The sequence below is a fragment of the Heterodontus francisci genome, chromosome 15, assembly GCF_036365525.1.
Source record: "Heterodontus francisci isolate sHetFra1 chromosome 15, sHetFra1.hap1, whole genome shotgun sequence".
Classification (NCBI taxonomy): Eukaryota; Metazoa; Chordata; class Chondrichthyes; order Heterodontiformes; family Heterodontidae; genus Heterodontus; species Heterodontus francisci.
Window position 1 is genome coordinate 2,649,810 of NC_090385.1, and position 17,667 is coordinate 2,667,476.

At 48.7% G+C, this 17,667-nt stretch overlaps 1 protein-coding gene across 5 annotated transcripts in view; it reads left to right on the forward strand.

Moving 5' to 3' along the window:
* LOC137377468 (adhesion G-protein coupled receptor G4-like) overlaps window positions 1–17,667 on the forward strand; it is a 180,525-nt gene that overhangs the window by 35,756 nt on the left and 127,102 nt on the right. For all 5 annotated transcript variants that reach the window (XM_068047082.1, XM_068047079.1, XM_068047078.1 and 2 more), the window contains one exon: window positions 6,598–6,756. The gene's annotated coding sequence lies outside the window, so the exon portion shown is untranslated. The remainder of the gene's footprint in view (window positions 1–6,597; window positions 6,757–17,667) is intronic.

Consider the following 17,667-nt stretch of genomic DNA (forward strand, 5'->3'; position numbering starts at 1 on the left):
GCCAGAGACTAGTGTGGCCATAGACTAGAGTGGCCATACACTAGAGTGGCCATAGACCAGAGTGACCCTAGACTAGAGTGGCCATAGACTAGAATGGCCAGAGACTAGTGTGGCCATAGACTAGAGTGGCCATAGACTAGTGTGGCCATTGACTAGAGTGGCCATAGACTAGTGTGGCCATTGACTAGAGTGGCCATAGACTAGAGTGGCCATTGACTAGAGTGGCCATAGACTAGAGTGGCCATAGACGAGAGTGGCCATACACTAGAGTGGCCATACACCAGAATGGCCCTAGACAAGAGTGGCCATAGACTAGAGTATCCATACACTAGAGTGGCCATAGACTAGAGTGGCCATAGACTAGAGTGGCCATACACCAGAGTGGCCATACACAAGAGTGGCCATACACTAGAGAGGCCAAACACTAGAGTGGCCATAGACTAGAGTGGCCATAGACAAGAGTGGCCATAGACTATAGTGTCCATAGACTAGTGTGGCCATGGACTAGAGTGCCCATACACCAGAGTGGCCATACACAAGAGTGACCATACACTAGAGAGGCCAAACACTAGAGTGGCCATAGACTAGATTGGCCATAGACTAGTGTGGCCATACACTGGAGTGGCCATTGACTAGAGTGGCCATAGACTAGAGTGGCCAGACACTAGAGTGGCCACAGACTAGAGTGGCCATAGACGAGAGTGGCCATACACTAGAGTGGCCATACACCAGAGTGGCCCTAGACTAGAGTGGCCATAGACTAGAGTGGCCATAGACTAGTGTGGCCATAGATTAGTGTGGCCATAGACTAGTGTGGCCATAGACGAGAGTGGCCATACACTAGAGTGGCCATAGACCAGAGTGACCCTAGACTAGAGTGGCCAGAGACTAGAATGGCCAGAGACTAGTGTGGCCATAGACTAGAGTGGCCCTAGAGTAGTGTGGCCATTGACTAGAGTGGCCATAGACTAGTGTGGCCATTGACTAGAGTGGCCATAGACTAGAGTGGCCATTGACTAGAGTGGCCATAGACTAGAGTGACCATAGACGAGAGTGGCCATACACTAGAGTGGCCAAACACCAGAGTGGCCCTAGACTAGAGTGGCCATAGACTAGAGTGTCCATACACTAGAGTGGCCATAGACTAGAGTGGCCATAGACTAGAGTGGCCATACACTAGAGTGGCCATAGACCAGAGTGTCCGTAGACTAGAGTGGCCATAGACTAGAGTGACCATAGACTAGAGTGGCCATAAACTAGAGTGGCCTTACACCAGAGTGGCCATTGTCTTGAGTGGCCATAGACTAGAGTGGCCATAGACTAGAGTGGCCATCAACTAGAGTGGCCCTCCACTAGAGTGGCCATACACCAGAGTGGCCATAGACTACAGTTGCCAGACACTAGAGTGACCATGCACTAGAGTGGCCATAGACGAGAGTGACCGTAGACTAGAGTGGCCATAGACTAGAGTGGCCCTAGACTAGAGTGGCCATACACTAGAGTGGCCATAGACTACAGTTGCCAGACACTAGAGTGGCCATGCACTAGAGTGGCCATAGACTAGAGTGACCATAGACTAGAGTGGCCATAAACTAGAGTGGCCATTGTCTAGAGTGGCCATAGACTAGAGTGACCGTAGACTAGAGTGGCCATAGACTAGAGTGACCATAGACCAGAGTGGCCATAAACTAGAGTGGCCTTACACTAGAGTGGTCATTGTCTAGAGTGGCCATAGACTAGAGTGGCCATAGACTAGAGTGGCCATACACAAGAGTGGCCAGAGACTAGAGTGGTCAGACACTAAAGTAGCCACACACGAGAGTGGCCATAGACTAGAGTGGCCAGGCACTAGAGTGGCACGAGACTAGAGTGGCCATAGACTAGAGTGGTCATACACTGGAGTGGCCATAGACTAGATTGGCCATAGACGAGAGTGGCCAAAGACTAGTGTGGCCCTAGACTAGAGTGGCCATAGACTAGAGTGGCCATAGACTAGTGTGGCCATAGACTAGAGTGACCATAGACTAGAGTGGCCATAAACTAGATTGGCCTTACACTAGAGTGGCCATTGTCTCGAGTGGCCATAGACTAGAGTGGCCATAGACTAAAGTGGCCATAGACGAGTGGCCATCGACTAGAGTGGCCCTAGACTAGAGTGGCCATACACTAGAGTGGCCATAGACTACAGTTGCCAGACGCTAGAGTGGCCACACACTAGAGTGGCCATAGACTAGAGTGGCCACACGCTAGAGTGGCCATAGACTCGAGTGGCCATAGACGAGAGTGGCCATACACTATAGTGGCCATAGACGAGTGGCCATAGACTAGAGTGGCCATAGACGAGAGTGGCCATACACTATAGTGGCCATAGACAAGAGTGGCCATAGACTAGAGTGGCCATAGACTAGAGTGGCCAGACACTATAGTGTCCATAGACAAGAGTGGCCAAAGACGAGAGTGGCCATAGACTAGAGTGGCCATAGACGAGAGTGGCCAGACACTATAGTGTCCATAGACAAGAGTGGCCAAAGACGAGAGTGGCCATAGACAAGAGTGGCCATAGACTAGAGTGGCCATAGACTAGAGTGGCCAGACACTATAGTGTCCATAGACAAGAGTGGCCAAAGACGAGAGTGGCCATAGACTATAGTGTCCATAGACTAGTGTGGCCATAGACGAGAGTGGCCATAGACTAGATTGGCCATACACTATAGTGTCCATAGACAAGAGTGGCCAAAGACGAGAGTGGCCCAAGACTAGTGTGGCCATAGACTAGATTGGCCATAGACTAGAGTGGCCATAGACTAGAGTGGCCATAGACGAGAGTGGCCATAGACTAGAGTGGCCACAGACTAGAGTGGCCATAGACGAGAGTGGCCATAGACTATAGTGGCCATAGACGAGAGTGGCCATAGACTAGAGTGGCCATCGACAAGAGTGGCCATCGACTAGAGTGGCCATAGACAAGAGTGGCCATAGACAAGAGTGGCCATAGACTAGAGTGGCCATAGACGAGAGTGGCCATAGACTAGAGTGGCCATTGACTAGAGTGGCCATAGACGAGAGTGGCCATAGACTAGAGTGGCCACAGACTAGAGTGGCCATAGACGAGAGTGGCCATAGACGAGAGTGGCCATAGACTAGATGGCCATAGACGAGAGTGGCCATAGACTATAGTGGCCATAGACTAGAGTGGCCATAGACTATAGTGGCCATATACTTGAGTAGCCCTAGACTAGAGTGGCCATAGTCTAGAGTGGCCAATGACTAGAGTGGCCATACACTGGTGTGGCCATAGACCAGACTGACCATAGACGAGACTGTCCATACACTAGAGTGGCCCTAGACTAGAGTGGCCATACACTGGAGTGGCCATCGACCAGACTGGCCCTAGATTAAAGTGGCCATAGACTAGAGTGGCCATAGACTAAAGTGGCCAGATACTAGAGTGGCCATAGACGAGAGTGGCCATGCACTCGAGTGGCCCTGGACTAGAGTGGCCACACACTAGAATGGCCCTAGACTAGAGTGGCCATACACTAGAGTGGCCATAGACTAGAATGGCCCTAGACTAGAGTGGCCATAGACTAGAGTGGCCAAAGACGAGAGTGGCCATAGACTAGAATGGCCCTAGACTACGAAGAAGGGTCACTGCCCCGAAACGTTAACTCTGCTTCTCTTTCCACAGATGCTGCCAGACCTGCTGAGTGAATCCAGCATTTCTTGTTTTTGTTGTGGCCATAGACTAGTCTGGCCATAGACTAGAGTGGCCATAGACGAGAGTGGCCATAGACTAGAATGGCCCTAGACTAGAGTGGCCATAGACTAGAGTGGCCATAGACTAGATGGGCCATAGACTAGTCTGGCCATAGACTAGAGTGGCCATAGACTAGTGTGGCCACAGACTAGAGTGGCCATAGACTAGTGTGGCCACAGACTAGAGTGGCCATAGACTAGTGTGGCCATAGACTAGAGTGGCCATAGACTGGAGTGGCCATAGACTGGAGTGGCCATAGACTAGAGTGGCCATAGACTGGTGTGGCTATAGACTAGAGTGGCCATAGACTAGAGTGGCCATACACTAGAATGGCCCTAGACTAGAGTGGCCATAGACTAGTGTGGCTATAGACTAGAGTGGCCATACACTAGAGTGGCCATACACTTGAGTGGCCATAGACCAGTGTGGCCATAGACCAGAGTGGCCCTAAACTAGAGTGGCCATACACTAGAATGGCCCTAGACTAGAGTGGCCATAGACTAGTGTGGCTATACACTAGAGTGGCCATACACTTGAGTGGCCATAGACTAGTGTGGCCATAGACCAGAGTGGCCCTAGACTAGAGTGGCCCTAGTATAGAGTGGCCAATGACTAGAGTGGCCATACACTGGTGTGGCCATAGACCAGAGTGACCATAGACGAGAGTGTCCATACACTAGAGTGGCCCTAGACTAGAGTGGCCATAGACTAGAGTGGCCATAGACTAAAGTGGCCAGATACTAGAGTGGCCATAGACTAGGGTGGCCATACACTCGAATAGCCCTAGACTAGATTGGCCATAGACTGGAGTTGCCATAAACTAGAGTGACCATAGACTAGAGTGGCCATGCACTCGAGTGGCCCTAGACTAGATTGGCCTTACACTAGAGTGGCCATAGACTAGATTGGCCATAGACTAGAGTGGCCATAGACTAGAGTGGCCATACACTAGAGTGGCCTTGGACTAGAGTGGCCATACACTGGTGTGCCTGTAGACTGGAGTGGCCATAGACTAGAGTGGCCATAGACTAACGTGCACCAGACATTTTGCGTGTAGCCATTTCAACATTGAAAATGTCCTCCTGGTAGTTCCTGGCACATTAATAAGCTCTTCAATGGACCTTTAATTGGAGGCGGGTGGGTCCCATGATCACTCGCTCCTGCCTTCCCTTTGAAAATTGCCTCGTGTTCCAAAGCTGGCGGGCTCCAGTGTCGCCCTCCAAGGTTCCAGTACCACCCTCCAAGGTTCCAGTACCACCCTCCAAGGATCCAGTGTCGCCCTCCAAGGTTCCAGTGTCGCCCTCCAAGGTTCCAGTACCACCCTCCAAGGATCCAGTGTCGCCCTCCAAGGACCCAGTGTCGCCCTCCAAGGATCCGGTGTCGCCCTCCAAGGACCCTGTGTCGCCCTCCAAGGATCCAGTGTCGCCCTCCAAGGTTCCAGTACCACCCTCCAAGGATCCAGTGTCGCCCTCCAAGGATCCAGTGTCGCCCTCCAAGGTTCTAGTACCACCCTCCAAGGATCCAGTGTCGCCCTCCAAGGATCCAGTGTCGCCCTCCAAGTTTCCAGTGCCGCCCTCCAAGGATCCAGTGTCGCCCTCCAAGGTTCCAGTACCACCCTCCAAGGATCCAGTGTCGCCCTCCAAGGATCCAGTGTCGCCCTCCAAGGTTCCAGTGCCGCCCTCCAAGGATCCAGTGTCGCCCTCCAAGGTTCCAATACCACCCTCCAAGGATCCAGTGTCGCCCTCCAAGGACCCAGTGTCGCCAAGGTTCCAATACCACCCTCCAAGGATCCAGTGTCACCCTCCAAGGACCCAGTGTCACCCTCCAAGGTGCCAGTGCTGCCCTCCAAGGATCCAGTGCCGCCCTCCAAGGATCCAGTGTCGCCCTCCAAGGTTCCAATACCACCCTCCAAGGATCCAGTGTCGCCCTCCAAGGACCCAGTGTCGCCCTCCAAGGTGCCAGTGCTGCCCTCCAAGGATCCAGTGCCGCCCTCCAAGGATCCAGTGCCGCCCTCCAAGGATCCAGTGCTGCCCTCCGGGAAGATGATTTTCAAATCGGGCCTGCCCTGCTCCCTGACCACACCAGCAAATAAAAATCCCGTCCCTGTGAGTTCTCACGGGTAATTGAGAAACAGCTAGTTACCTTGGTGACCAACAATTGGGTCTTCAATCAGAGGTTAGTAAAATAATGTGGGTAAGTTTTATCATGTCAGACAGACCTGACAGAATTCATGAAATAGAAATTGTGTGATAGCACAGTCATGCGGCGCGATTTAATTTTATTTCTTCTGCATGAAGATGGGAAATCTGTGTAAATGAATGAATCTGATAACAGAGGCTGCTGCATGAGGTAATGTAACTGGGCTAGTAATCAAGATATCTGGACTAATGATCGGGTGACATGAGTTTAAATCCTACCACAGCAGTTGGGGAATTTTATTCAGTTAATTAACTAAATCTGGAATTTAAAAGCTGTATCAGTAATGGTGATCATGAAACGAATGAATTGTTGTAAAATCCCATCTGGTTCATTAATGCCCTTTAAAGAAGGAAATCTGCTGTCCTTACCTGCTTTATCCTGCATGTGACTCCAGTGGAATTGAAAAGATTGGTATGTACATTAGGGCTGGTTATAGAAGACAAGGACAGGCAGTTTAAAGGTGTGTCCTGACGTTTTGCTGTGCTAAGGATAAAGTGACTGGGTGAGCAATAACAAGAGACAGTGAGCAATTGGATCACAAAGATCATGTAGGCAAAAGGAAATGCTGTAAACTTTTACAATGCAGCAGTGAGCTGTGTTTTCCATCAGAGAGTCACAGTAACACAATGTAATATTTACAGAGCGAGGAACTGCCCTGAACTTTTCAACAGCAAACCTGGGAAATCAAAGATGGGCTTTTAGGAATGACTGAACTATTCAGGATAATACAGAGAGGCTAAGAAATCAGCCTCTTGGGATCCTCCGTTTACTGTTCAATGGTTTCCAACTGCCAGTGACAGGTGAGTGATTCAGAGAATGGTTAAGCTGACAGACGAGAAATGACAGTGAGCAATATTAATATGCTAATGGAAAATCATTCCCATTGCATTCCTTTGTCCAATGGTTTAATGGGGGCTTCAACCCATTTAAAATGACTACTAATGAACTAAATTTATTGGAGAGAACTCAAAGTGTTATAAATAGGTTATTTATTTATTTTGAGCCAATGCTCAGTGGCTGGTGTACTTGCCTCTGAGACACGAGATTGCAGGTTCCTGTCCAGAGATGGGAGTATGTAATCCAGACTGACACTCTGTGTAGTACTGAGGGAATGCTGTACTGTCAGATGTCTTTTGGATGAGACATTAAACCGAGGCCCCGTTTGCTCGCTCTGGTGGATGTAAAATATCCCATCGTACTGTTTGAAGAAAAGCAGAGGTCCTGGCCAATATCTATCCCTTAACCAACATCATTAAAAAATTATTTCAATTGGTCATTTAGCTCATTGCTGTTTGTCGGATCTTGCTGTGTGTAAATTGGCTGCTGAGTTTCCTACATTACAACAATGACCACACTTCAAAAGTACTTAATTGGCTGTGAGTTCTTTGGGACAACTTGAGGTTGTGAAAGGTGCAATAGAAATGCAAGTTCTTTTAAATGGATTAACTCGTCCATCAGAGTCACATCATGTGATGTAGTCTTTCATTCATATCACTGACAGTGGTTATGCAGTATCCTACAGGTTCGAGTGTATTTGACATATAGATGTGGTTTAGAGGAGTAAAATCTTGTACTTAATCAGACTTCTATGTAATGAGGAGTGCAGTAATGTGAAGTGTCACCTACAAACTTTGGCGGTTCCTTTTCCCAGGAGTTTGGTGTATTGCCTTGCACTTTCTGTGTTGGTTGCACTGAAGCTAGAACCCAAGACATGAGGAGACAGGGTAACAGTGAGTAGTTTGTATAGTTAGTGAGTGCTGGGAGGTGCTAAATCAGCCTCAGTGTCATACTACATGGCAGGCTGAATTCTCTGGAACATTCTATAGCAGTTTTCAGAGTACGCTGGTTGATACAGCAGCAGCACACTTAAAATAATGCAGAACTGAGGTGAATCTTAACGTCAGTAGAAAGCGGACTTCATGACATTATGTGCGAACATACGAATTAGGAGCAGGAGTAGGCCACTCAACCCTTCGAGCCTGCTCCACCATTCAATAAGTTTCACCCCCCACCCCACCCCCGATAACCTTCCACCCTCATGCTTATCAAGAATCTATCCACCTCTATAAACATTGTGTTCTGAAACGGGCTGCAATGTTGGACAGTGGGACTGTACTCAGAGTTCAGTGAACAGCTGTCCGAATATTACAGCATTGTCTTGCTGTTCCCTTTTTATAAAATTCATCACAGTGGCTGACAAAATGTTCACTGAGGTCAGCCTTTTATCCAAAATCCAGATTGAAAGCAGGTATTTTACTCATGTGTTTTTTGTTATGTAAGGAAGGGCTGATCAGATCAAGGTTTTTCATAAAAGAAGTTGACAGGGTCAATAGAGAGAAATTATTTACTCTGAAGGGGGAACCCACGATCCATCTCTGCCCCCTCCTGAAGTCCCCAGCATCACAGATGCCAGTCTTCAGCCAATTTGATTCACTCTGCGTGATATCAAGAAACGACTGAAGGCACTGGATACTGCAAAGGCTAAGGACCCTGACAATATTCCAGCAATAGTACTGAAGACCTGTGCTCCAGAACTTGCCGCGCCCCTAGCCAAGCTGTTCCAGTACAGCTACAACACTGGCATCTAACCTGCAATGTGGAAGATTGCCCAGGTATGTCCTGTACACAAAAAGCAGGACAAATCCAACCCGGCCAATTACCGCCCCATCAGCCTACTCTCAATCATCAGTAAAGTGATGGAAGGTGTCATCAACAGTGCCATCAAGCTGCACTTGCTTAGCAATAACCTGCTCAGTGACGCTCAGTTTGGGTTCCGCCAGGGCCACTCAGCTCCTGACCTCATTACAGCCTTGGTTCAAACATGGACAAAAGAGCTGAACTCAAGAGGTGAGGTGAGAGTGACTGTCCTTGACATCAAGGCAGCATTCGACCGAGTATGGCATCAAGGAGCCCTAGAAAAACTGAGGTCAATGGGAATCAGGGGGAAAACCCTCCGCTGGTTGGAGTCATACCTAGCACAAAGGAAGATGGTTGTGGTTGTTGGAGGTCAATCATCTGAGTTCCGGGACATCACTGCAGAAGTTCCTCAGGGTAGTGTCCTAGGCCCAACCATCTTCAGCTGCTTCATCAATGACCTTCCTTCAATCATAAGGTCAGAAATGGGGATGTTCGCTGATGATTGCACAATGTTCAGCACCATTCGTGACTCCTCAGATACTGAAGCAGTCCATGTAGAAATGCAGCAAGACCTGGACAATATCCAGGCTTGGGCTGATAAGTGGCAAGTAACATTCGCGCCACACAAGTGCCAGGCAATGACCATCTCCAACAAGAGAGAATCTAACCATCTCCCCTTGACATTCAATGGCATTACCATCGCTGAATCCCCCACTATCAACATTCTAGGGGCTACCATTGACCAGAAACTGAACTGGAGTAGCCATATAAATACCGTGGCTACAAGAGCAGGTCAGAGGCTAGGAATCCTGAGGCGAGTAACTCACCTCCTGACTCCCCAAAGCCTGTCCACCATCTACAAGGCACAAGTCAGGAGTGTGATGGAATACTCTCCACTTGCCTGGATGGGTGCAGCTCCAACAACACTCAAGAAGCTCGACACCATCCAGGACAAAGCAGCCTGCTTGATTGGCACACCATCAACAAACATTCACTCCCTCCACCACCGACGCACAGTGACAGCAGTGTGTAACATCTACAAGATGCACTGCAGCAACGCACCAATGCTCCTTAGACAGCACCTTCCAAACTCGCAACCTCTACCAACTAGAAGGACAAGGGCAGCAAATACATGGGAACACCACCACCTGCAAAGTTCCCCTCCAAGTCACACACCATCCTGACTTGGAACTATATCGCCGTTCCTTCACTGTCGCTGGGTCAAAATCCTGGAACTCCCTTCCTAACAGCACTGTGGGTCTACCTACCCCATATAGACTGCAAAGGTTCAAGAAGGCAGCTCACCACCACCTTCTCAAGGGCAATTAGGGATGGACAATAAATGCTGGCCTGGCCAGCGATGCCTACATCCCATGAAAGAATACAAAAATAGGGAGAATAATCTCATAATTAGAACTAGGCCGTTCAGGGGTGATGTCAGGAAGTACTTCTTCACTCAAAGGCTCATGGAAATCTGGAGCTCTCTTCCACAAAAAGCTGTTAAGGCTGGAGGTCAATTGAAACTTTCAAGACTGAGGCTGATAGTGTTTTGTTGGCTGAGGGTATTGAGGGATATTGGGTGAGGGTATTGAGGGATATTGCGCAAAGTGGGAAATGGGGATGAAGGACAGATCAGCCCTGATTTAACTGAATGGTAGAACAGGCTCGAAGGGCTGAATGGCCACCTCCTGTTCCTAGGAATGGATGCACAAGGATTTTATGAGGTTCATTCAGCAAGTGGCTACCTCTGGAATTGAGGTCCAATCTTCCCATGTAAGCACTGAGTGGGAGTGACTGTCCATATACACACTGAGTGCGAGTGACTGTCCATATACACACTGAGTGCGAGTGACTGTCCATATACACACTGAGTGCGAGTGACTGTCCATATACACACTGAGTGCGAGTGACTGTCCATGTACGCACTGAGTGGGAGTGACTGTCCATGTACGCACTGAGTGGGAGTGACTGTCCATGTACACACTGAGTGTGAGTGACTGTCCATATACACACTGAGTGGGAGTGACTGTCCATATACGCACTGAGTGGGAGTGACTGTCCATATACACACTGAGTGGGAGTGACTGTCCATATACACACTGAGTGCGAGTGACTGTCCATATACGCACTGAGTGGGAGTGACTGTCCATGTACGCACTGAGTGGGAGTGACTGTCCATATACACACTGAGTGCGAGTGACTGTCCATATACACACTGAGTGCGAGTGACTGTCCATGTACGCACTGAGTGGGAGTGACTGTCCATGTACGCACTGAGTGGGAGTGACTGTCCATGTACGCACTGAGTGCGAGTGACTGTCCATATACACACTGAGTGGGAGTGACTGTCCATATACACACTGAGTGGGAGTGACTGTCCATGTACACACTGAGTGCGAGTGACTGTCCATATACACACTGAGTGCGAGTGACTGTCCATATACACACTGAGTGGGAGTGACTGTCCATATACACACTGAGTGGGAGTGACTGTCCACGTACACACTGAGTGGGAGTGACTGTTCATATACACACTGAGTGCGAGTGACTGTCCATGTACGCACTGAGTGCGAGTGACTGTCCATATACACACTGAGTGCGAGTGACTGTCCATATACACACTGAGTGGGAGTGACTGTCCATATACACACTGAGTGGGAGTGACTGTCCATGTACACACTGAGTGCGAGTGACTGTCCATATACACACTGAGTGCGAGTGACTGTCCATATACACACTGAGTGGGAGTGACTGTCCATATACACACTGAGTGGGAGTGACTGTCCATGTACACACTGAGTGCGAGTGACTGTCCATATACACACTGAGTGCGAGTGACTGTCCATATACACACTGATTGGGAGTGACTGTCCATATACACACTGAGTGGGAGTGACTGTCCATGTACACACTGAGTGGGAGTGACTGTCCATATACACACTGAGTGCGAGTGACTGTCCATATACACACTGAGTGCGAGTGACTGTCCATATACACACTGAGTGGGAGTGACTGTCCATATACACACTGAGTGGGAGTGACTGTCCACGTACACACTGAGTGGGAGTGACTGTTCATATACACACTGAGTGCGAGTGACTGTCCATATACACACTGAGTGCGAGTGACTGTCCATATACACACTGAGTGGGAGTGACTGTCCATATACACACTGAGTGGGAGTGACTGTCCATATACACACTGAGTGCGAGTGACTGTCCATATACACACTGAGTGGGAGTGACTGTCCATATACACACTGAGTGCGAGTGACTGTCCATATACACACTGAGTGGGAGTGACTGTCCATGTACACACTGAGTGGGAGTGACTGTTCATATACACACTGAGTGCGAGTGACTGTTCATATACACACTGAGTGGGAGTGACTGTCCATATACACACTGAGTGCGAGTGACTGTCCATATACACACTGAGTGCGAGTGACTGTCCATATACACACTGAGTGCGAGTGACTGTCCATATACACACTGAGTGGGAGTGACTGTTCATATACACACTGAGTGGGAGTGACTGTCCATATACACACTGAGTGGGAGTGACTGTCCATATACACACTGAGTGCGAGTGACTGTCCATATACACACTGAGTGGGAGTGACTGTTCATATACACACTGAGTGGGAGTGACTGTCCATATACACACTGAGTGGGAGTGACTGTCCATGTACACACTGAGTGCGAGTGACTGTCCATATACACACTGAGTGCGAGTGACTGTCCATATACACACTGAGTGGGAGTGACTGTCCATATACACACTGAGTGGGAGTGACTGTCCATGTACACACTGAGTGCGAGTGACTGTCCATATACACACTGAGTGCGAGTGACTGTCCATATACACACTGATTGGGAGTGACTGTCCATATACACACTGAGTGGGAGTGACTGTCCATGTACACACTGAGTGGGAGTGACTGTCCATATACACACTGAGTGCGAGTGACTGTCCATATACACACTGAGTGCGAGTGACTGTCCATATACACACTGAGTGGGAGTGACTGTCCATATACACACTGAGTGGGAGTGACTGTCCACGTACACACTGAGTGGGAGTGACTGTTCATATACACACTGAGTGCGAGTGACTGTCCATATACACACTGAGTGCGAGTGACTGTCCATATACACACTGAGTGGGAGTGACTGTCCATATACACACTGAGTGCGAGTGACTGTCCATATACACACTGAGTGGGAGTGACTGTCCATATACACACTGAGTGCGAGTGACTGTCCATATACACACTGAGTGGGAGTGACTGTCCATGTACACACTGAGTGGGAGTGACTGTTCATATACACACTGAGTGCGAGTGACTGTTCATATACACACTGAGTGGGAGTGACTGTCCATATACACACTGAGTGGGAGTGACTGTCCATGTACACACTCAGTGCGAGTGACTGTCCATATACACACTGAGTGCGAGTGACTGTCCATATACACACTGAGTGCGAGTGACTGTCCATATACACACTGAGTGGGAGTGACTGTTCATATACACACTGAGTGGGAGTGACTGTCCATATACACACTGAGTGGGAGTGACTGTCCATATACACACTGAGTGCGAGTGACTGTCCATATACACACTGAGTGGGAGTGACTGTTCATATACACACTGAGTGGGAGTGACTGTTCATATACACACTGAGTGCGAGTGACTGTTCATATACACACTGAGTGCGAGTGACTGTCCATATACACACTGAGTGCGAGTGACTGTCCATATACACACTGAGTGGGAGTGACTGTCCATATACACACTGAGTGCGAGTGACTGTCCATATACACACTGAGTGGGAGTGACTGTCCATGTACACACTGAGTGGGAGTGACTGTTCATATACACACTGAGTGCGAGTGACTGTCCATATACACACTGAGTGGGAGTGACTGTCCATATACACACTGAGTGGGAGTGACTGTTCATATACACACTGAGTGCGAGTGACTGTCCATATACACACTGAGTGCGAGTGACTGTTCATATACACACTGAGTGCGAGTGACTGTTCATATACACACTGAGTGGGAGTGACTGTTCATATACACACTGAGTGCGAGTGACTGTCCACATACACACTGAGTGCGAGTGACTGTTCATATACACACTGAGTGGGAGTGACTGTCCATATACACACTGAGTGGGAGTGACTGTTCATATACACACTGAGTGGGAGTGACTGTTCATATACACACTGAGTGCGAGTGACTGTCCATATACACACTGAGTGGGAGTGACTGTTCATATACACACTGAGTGCGAGTGACTGTTCATATACACACTGAGTGGGAGTGACTGTCCATGTACACACTGAGTGGGAGTGACTGTTCTTATACACACTGAGTGGGAGTGACTGTCCATGTACACACTGAGTGGGAGTGACTGTTCATATACACACTGAGTGGGAGTGACTGTCCATGTACACACTGAGTGGGAGTGACTGTCCATATACACACTGAGTGCGAGTGACTGTCCATATACACACTGAGTGGGAGTGACTGTCCATATACACACTGAGTGGGAGTGACTGTCCATATACACACTGAGTGGGAGTGACTGTCCATATACACACTGAGTGCGAGTGACTGTCCATATACACACTGAGTGGGAGTGACTGTCCATATACACACTGAGTGGGAGTGACTGTCCACGTACACACTGAGTGGGAGTGACTGTTCATATACACACTGAGTGCGAGTGACTGTCCATGTACGCACTGAGTGCGAGTGACTGTCCATATACACACTGAGTGCGAGTGACTGTCCATATACACACTGAGTGGGAGTGACTGTCCATATACACACTGAGTGCGAGTGACTGTCCATATACACACTGAGTGGGAGTGACTGTCCATGTACGCACTGAGTGCGAGTGACTGTCCATATACACACTGAGTGGGAGTGACTGTCCATATACACACTGAGTGCGAGTGACTGTCCATGTACGCACTGAGTGGGAGTGACTGTCCACATACACACTGAGTGGGAGTGACTGTCCATATACACACTGAGTGCGAGTGACTGTCCATATACACACTGAGTGGGAGTGACTGTCCATATACACACTGAGTGCGAGTGACTGTCCATATACACACTGAGTGGGAGTGACTGTCCATGTACACACTGAGTGCGAGTGACTGTTCATATACACACTGAGTGGGAGTGACTGTCCATATACACACTGAGTGGGAGTGACTGTCCATGTACACACTGAGTGCGAGTGACTGTCCATATACACACTGAGTGCGAGTGACTGTCCATATACACACTGAGTGGGAGTGACTGTCCATATACACACTGAGTGGGAGTGACTGTTCATATACACACTGAGTGCGAGTGACTGTCCATATACACACTGAGTGGGAGTGACTGTCCATATACACACTGAGTGGGAGTGACTGTTCATATACACACTGAGTGCGAGTGACTGTCCATATACACACTGAGTGGGAGTGACTGTTCATATACACACTGAGTGGGAGTGACTGTCCATATACACACTGAGTGGGAGTGACTGTCCATATACACACTGAGTGCGAGTGACTGTCCATATACACACTGAGTGGGAGTGACTGTTCATATACACACTGAGCGGGAGTGACTGTCCATATACACACTGAGTGGGAGTGACTGTTCATATACACACTGAGTGCGAGTGACTGTCCATATACACACTGAGTGCGAGTGACTGTCCATATACACACTGAGTGGGAGTGACTGTTCATATACACACTGAGTGCGAGTGACTGTCCATATACACACTGAGTGGGAGTGACTGTCCATACACACACTGAGTGGGAGTGACTGTTCATATACACACTGAGTGCGAGTGACTGTCCACATACACACTGAGTGCGAGTGACTGTTCATATACACACTGAGTGCGAGTGACTGTTCATATACACACTGAGTGGGAGTGACTGTTCATATACACACTGAGTGCGAGTGACTGTCCACATACACACTGAGTGTGAGTGACTGTTCATATACACACTGAGTGGGAGTGACTGTCCATATACACACTGAGTGGGAGTGACTGTTCATATACACACTGAGTGGGAGTGACTGTCCATATGCACACTGAGTGCGAGTGACTGTCCATATACACACTGAGTGGGAGTGACTGTCCATATACACACTGAGTGCGAGTGACTGTCCATGTACGCACTGAGTGGGAGTGACTGTCCACATACACACTGAGTGGGAGTGACTGTCCATATACACACTGAGTGCGAGTGACTGTCCATATACACACTGAGTGGGAGTGACTGTCCATATACACACTGAGTGCGAGTGACTGTCCATATACACACTGAGTGGGAGTGACTGTCCATGTACACACTGAGTGCGAGTGACTGTTCATATACACACTGAGTGGGAGTGACTGTCCATATACACACTGAGTGGGAGTGACTGTCCATGTACACACTGAGTGCGAGTGACTGTCCATATACACACTGAGTGCGAGTGACTGTCCATATACACACTGAGTGGGAGTGACTGTCCATATACACACTGAGTGGGAGTGACTGTCCATGTACACACTGAGTGCGAGTGACTGTCCATATACACACTGAGTGCGAGTGACTGTCCATATACACACTGATTGGGAGTGACTGTCCATATACACACTGAGTGGGAGTGACTGTCCATGTACACACTGAGTGGGAGTGACTGTCCATATACACACTGAGTGCGAGTGACTGTCCATATACACACTGAGTGCGAGTGACTGTCCATATACACACTGAGTGGGAGTGACTGTCCATATACACACTGAGTGGGAGTGACTGTCCACGTACACACTGAGTGGGAGTGACTGTTCATATACACACTGAGTGCGAGTGACTGTCCATATACACACTGAGTGCGAGTGACTGTCCATATACACACTGAGTGGGAGTGACTGTCCATATACACACTGAGTGCGAGTGACTGTCCATATACACACTGAGTGGGAGTGACTGTCCATATACACACTGAGTGCGAGTGACTGTCCATATACACACTGAGTGGGAGTGACTGTCCATGTACACACTGAGTGGGAGTGACTGTTCATATACACACTGAGTGCGAGTGACTGTTCATATACACACTGAGTGGGAGTGACTGTCCATATACACACTGAGTGGGAGTGACTGTCCATGTACACACTCAGTGCGAGTGACTGTCCATATACACACTGAGTGCGAGTGACTGTCCATATACACACTGAGTGCGAGTGACTGTCCATATACACACTGAGTGGGAGTGACTGTTCATATACACACTGAGTGGGAGTGACTGTCCATATACACACTGAGTGGGAGTGACTGTCCATATACACACTGAGTGCGAGTGACTGTCCATATACACACTGAGTGGGAGTGACTGTTCATATACACACTGAGTGGGAGTGACTGTTCATATACACACTGAGTGCGAGTGACTGTTCATATACACACTGAGTGCGAGTGACTGTCCATATACACACTGAGTGCGAGTGACTGTCCATATACACACTGAGTGGGAGTGACTGTCCATATACACACTGAGTGCGAGTGACTGTCCATATACACACTGAGTGGGAGTGACTGTCCATGTACACACTGAGTGGGAGTGACTGTTCATATACACACTGAGTGCGAGTGACTGTCCATATACACACTGAGTGGGAGTGACTGTCCATATACACACTGAGTGGGAGTGACTGTTCATATACACACTGAGTGCGAGTGACTGTCCATATACACACTGAGTGCGAGTGACTGTTCATATACACACTGAGTGCGAGTGACTGTTCATATACACACTGAGTGGGAGTGACTGTTCATATACACACTGAGTGCGAGTGACTGTCCACATACACACTGAGTGCGAGTGACTGTTCATATACACACTGAGTGGGAGTGACTGTCCATATACACACTGAGTGGGAGTGACTGTTCATATACACACTGAGTGGGAGTGACTGTTCATATACACACTGAGTGCGAGTGACTGTCCATATACACACTGAGTGGGAGTGACTGTTCATATACACACTGAGTGCGAGTGAC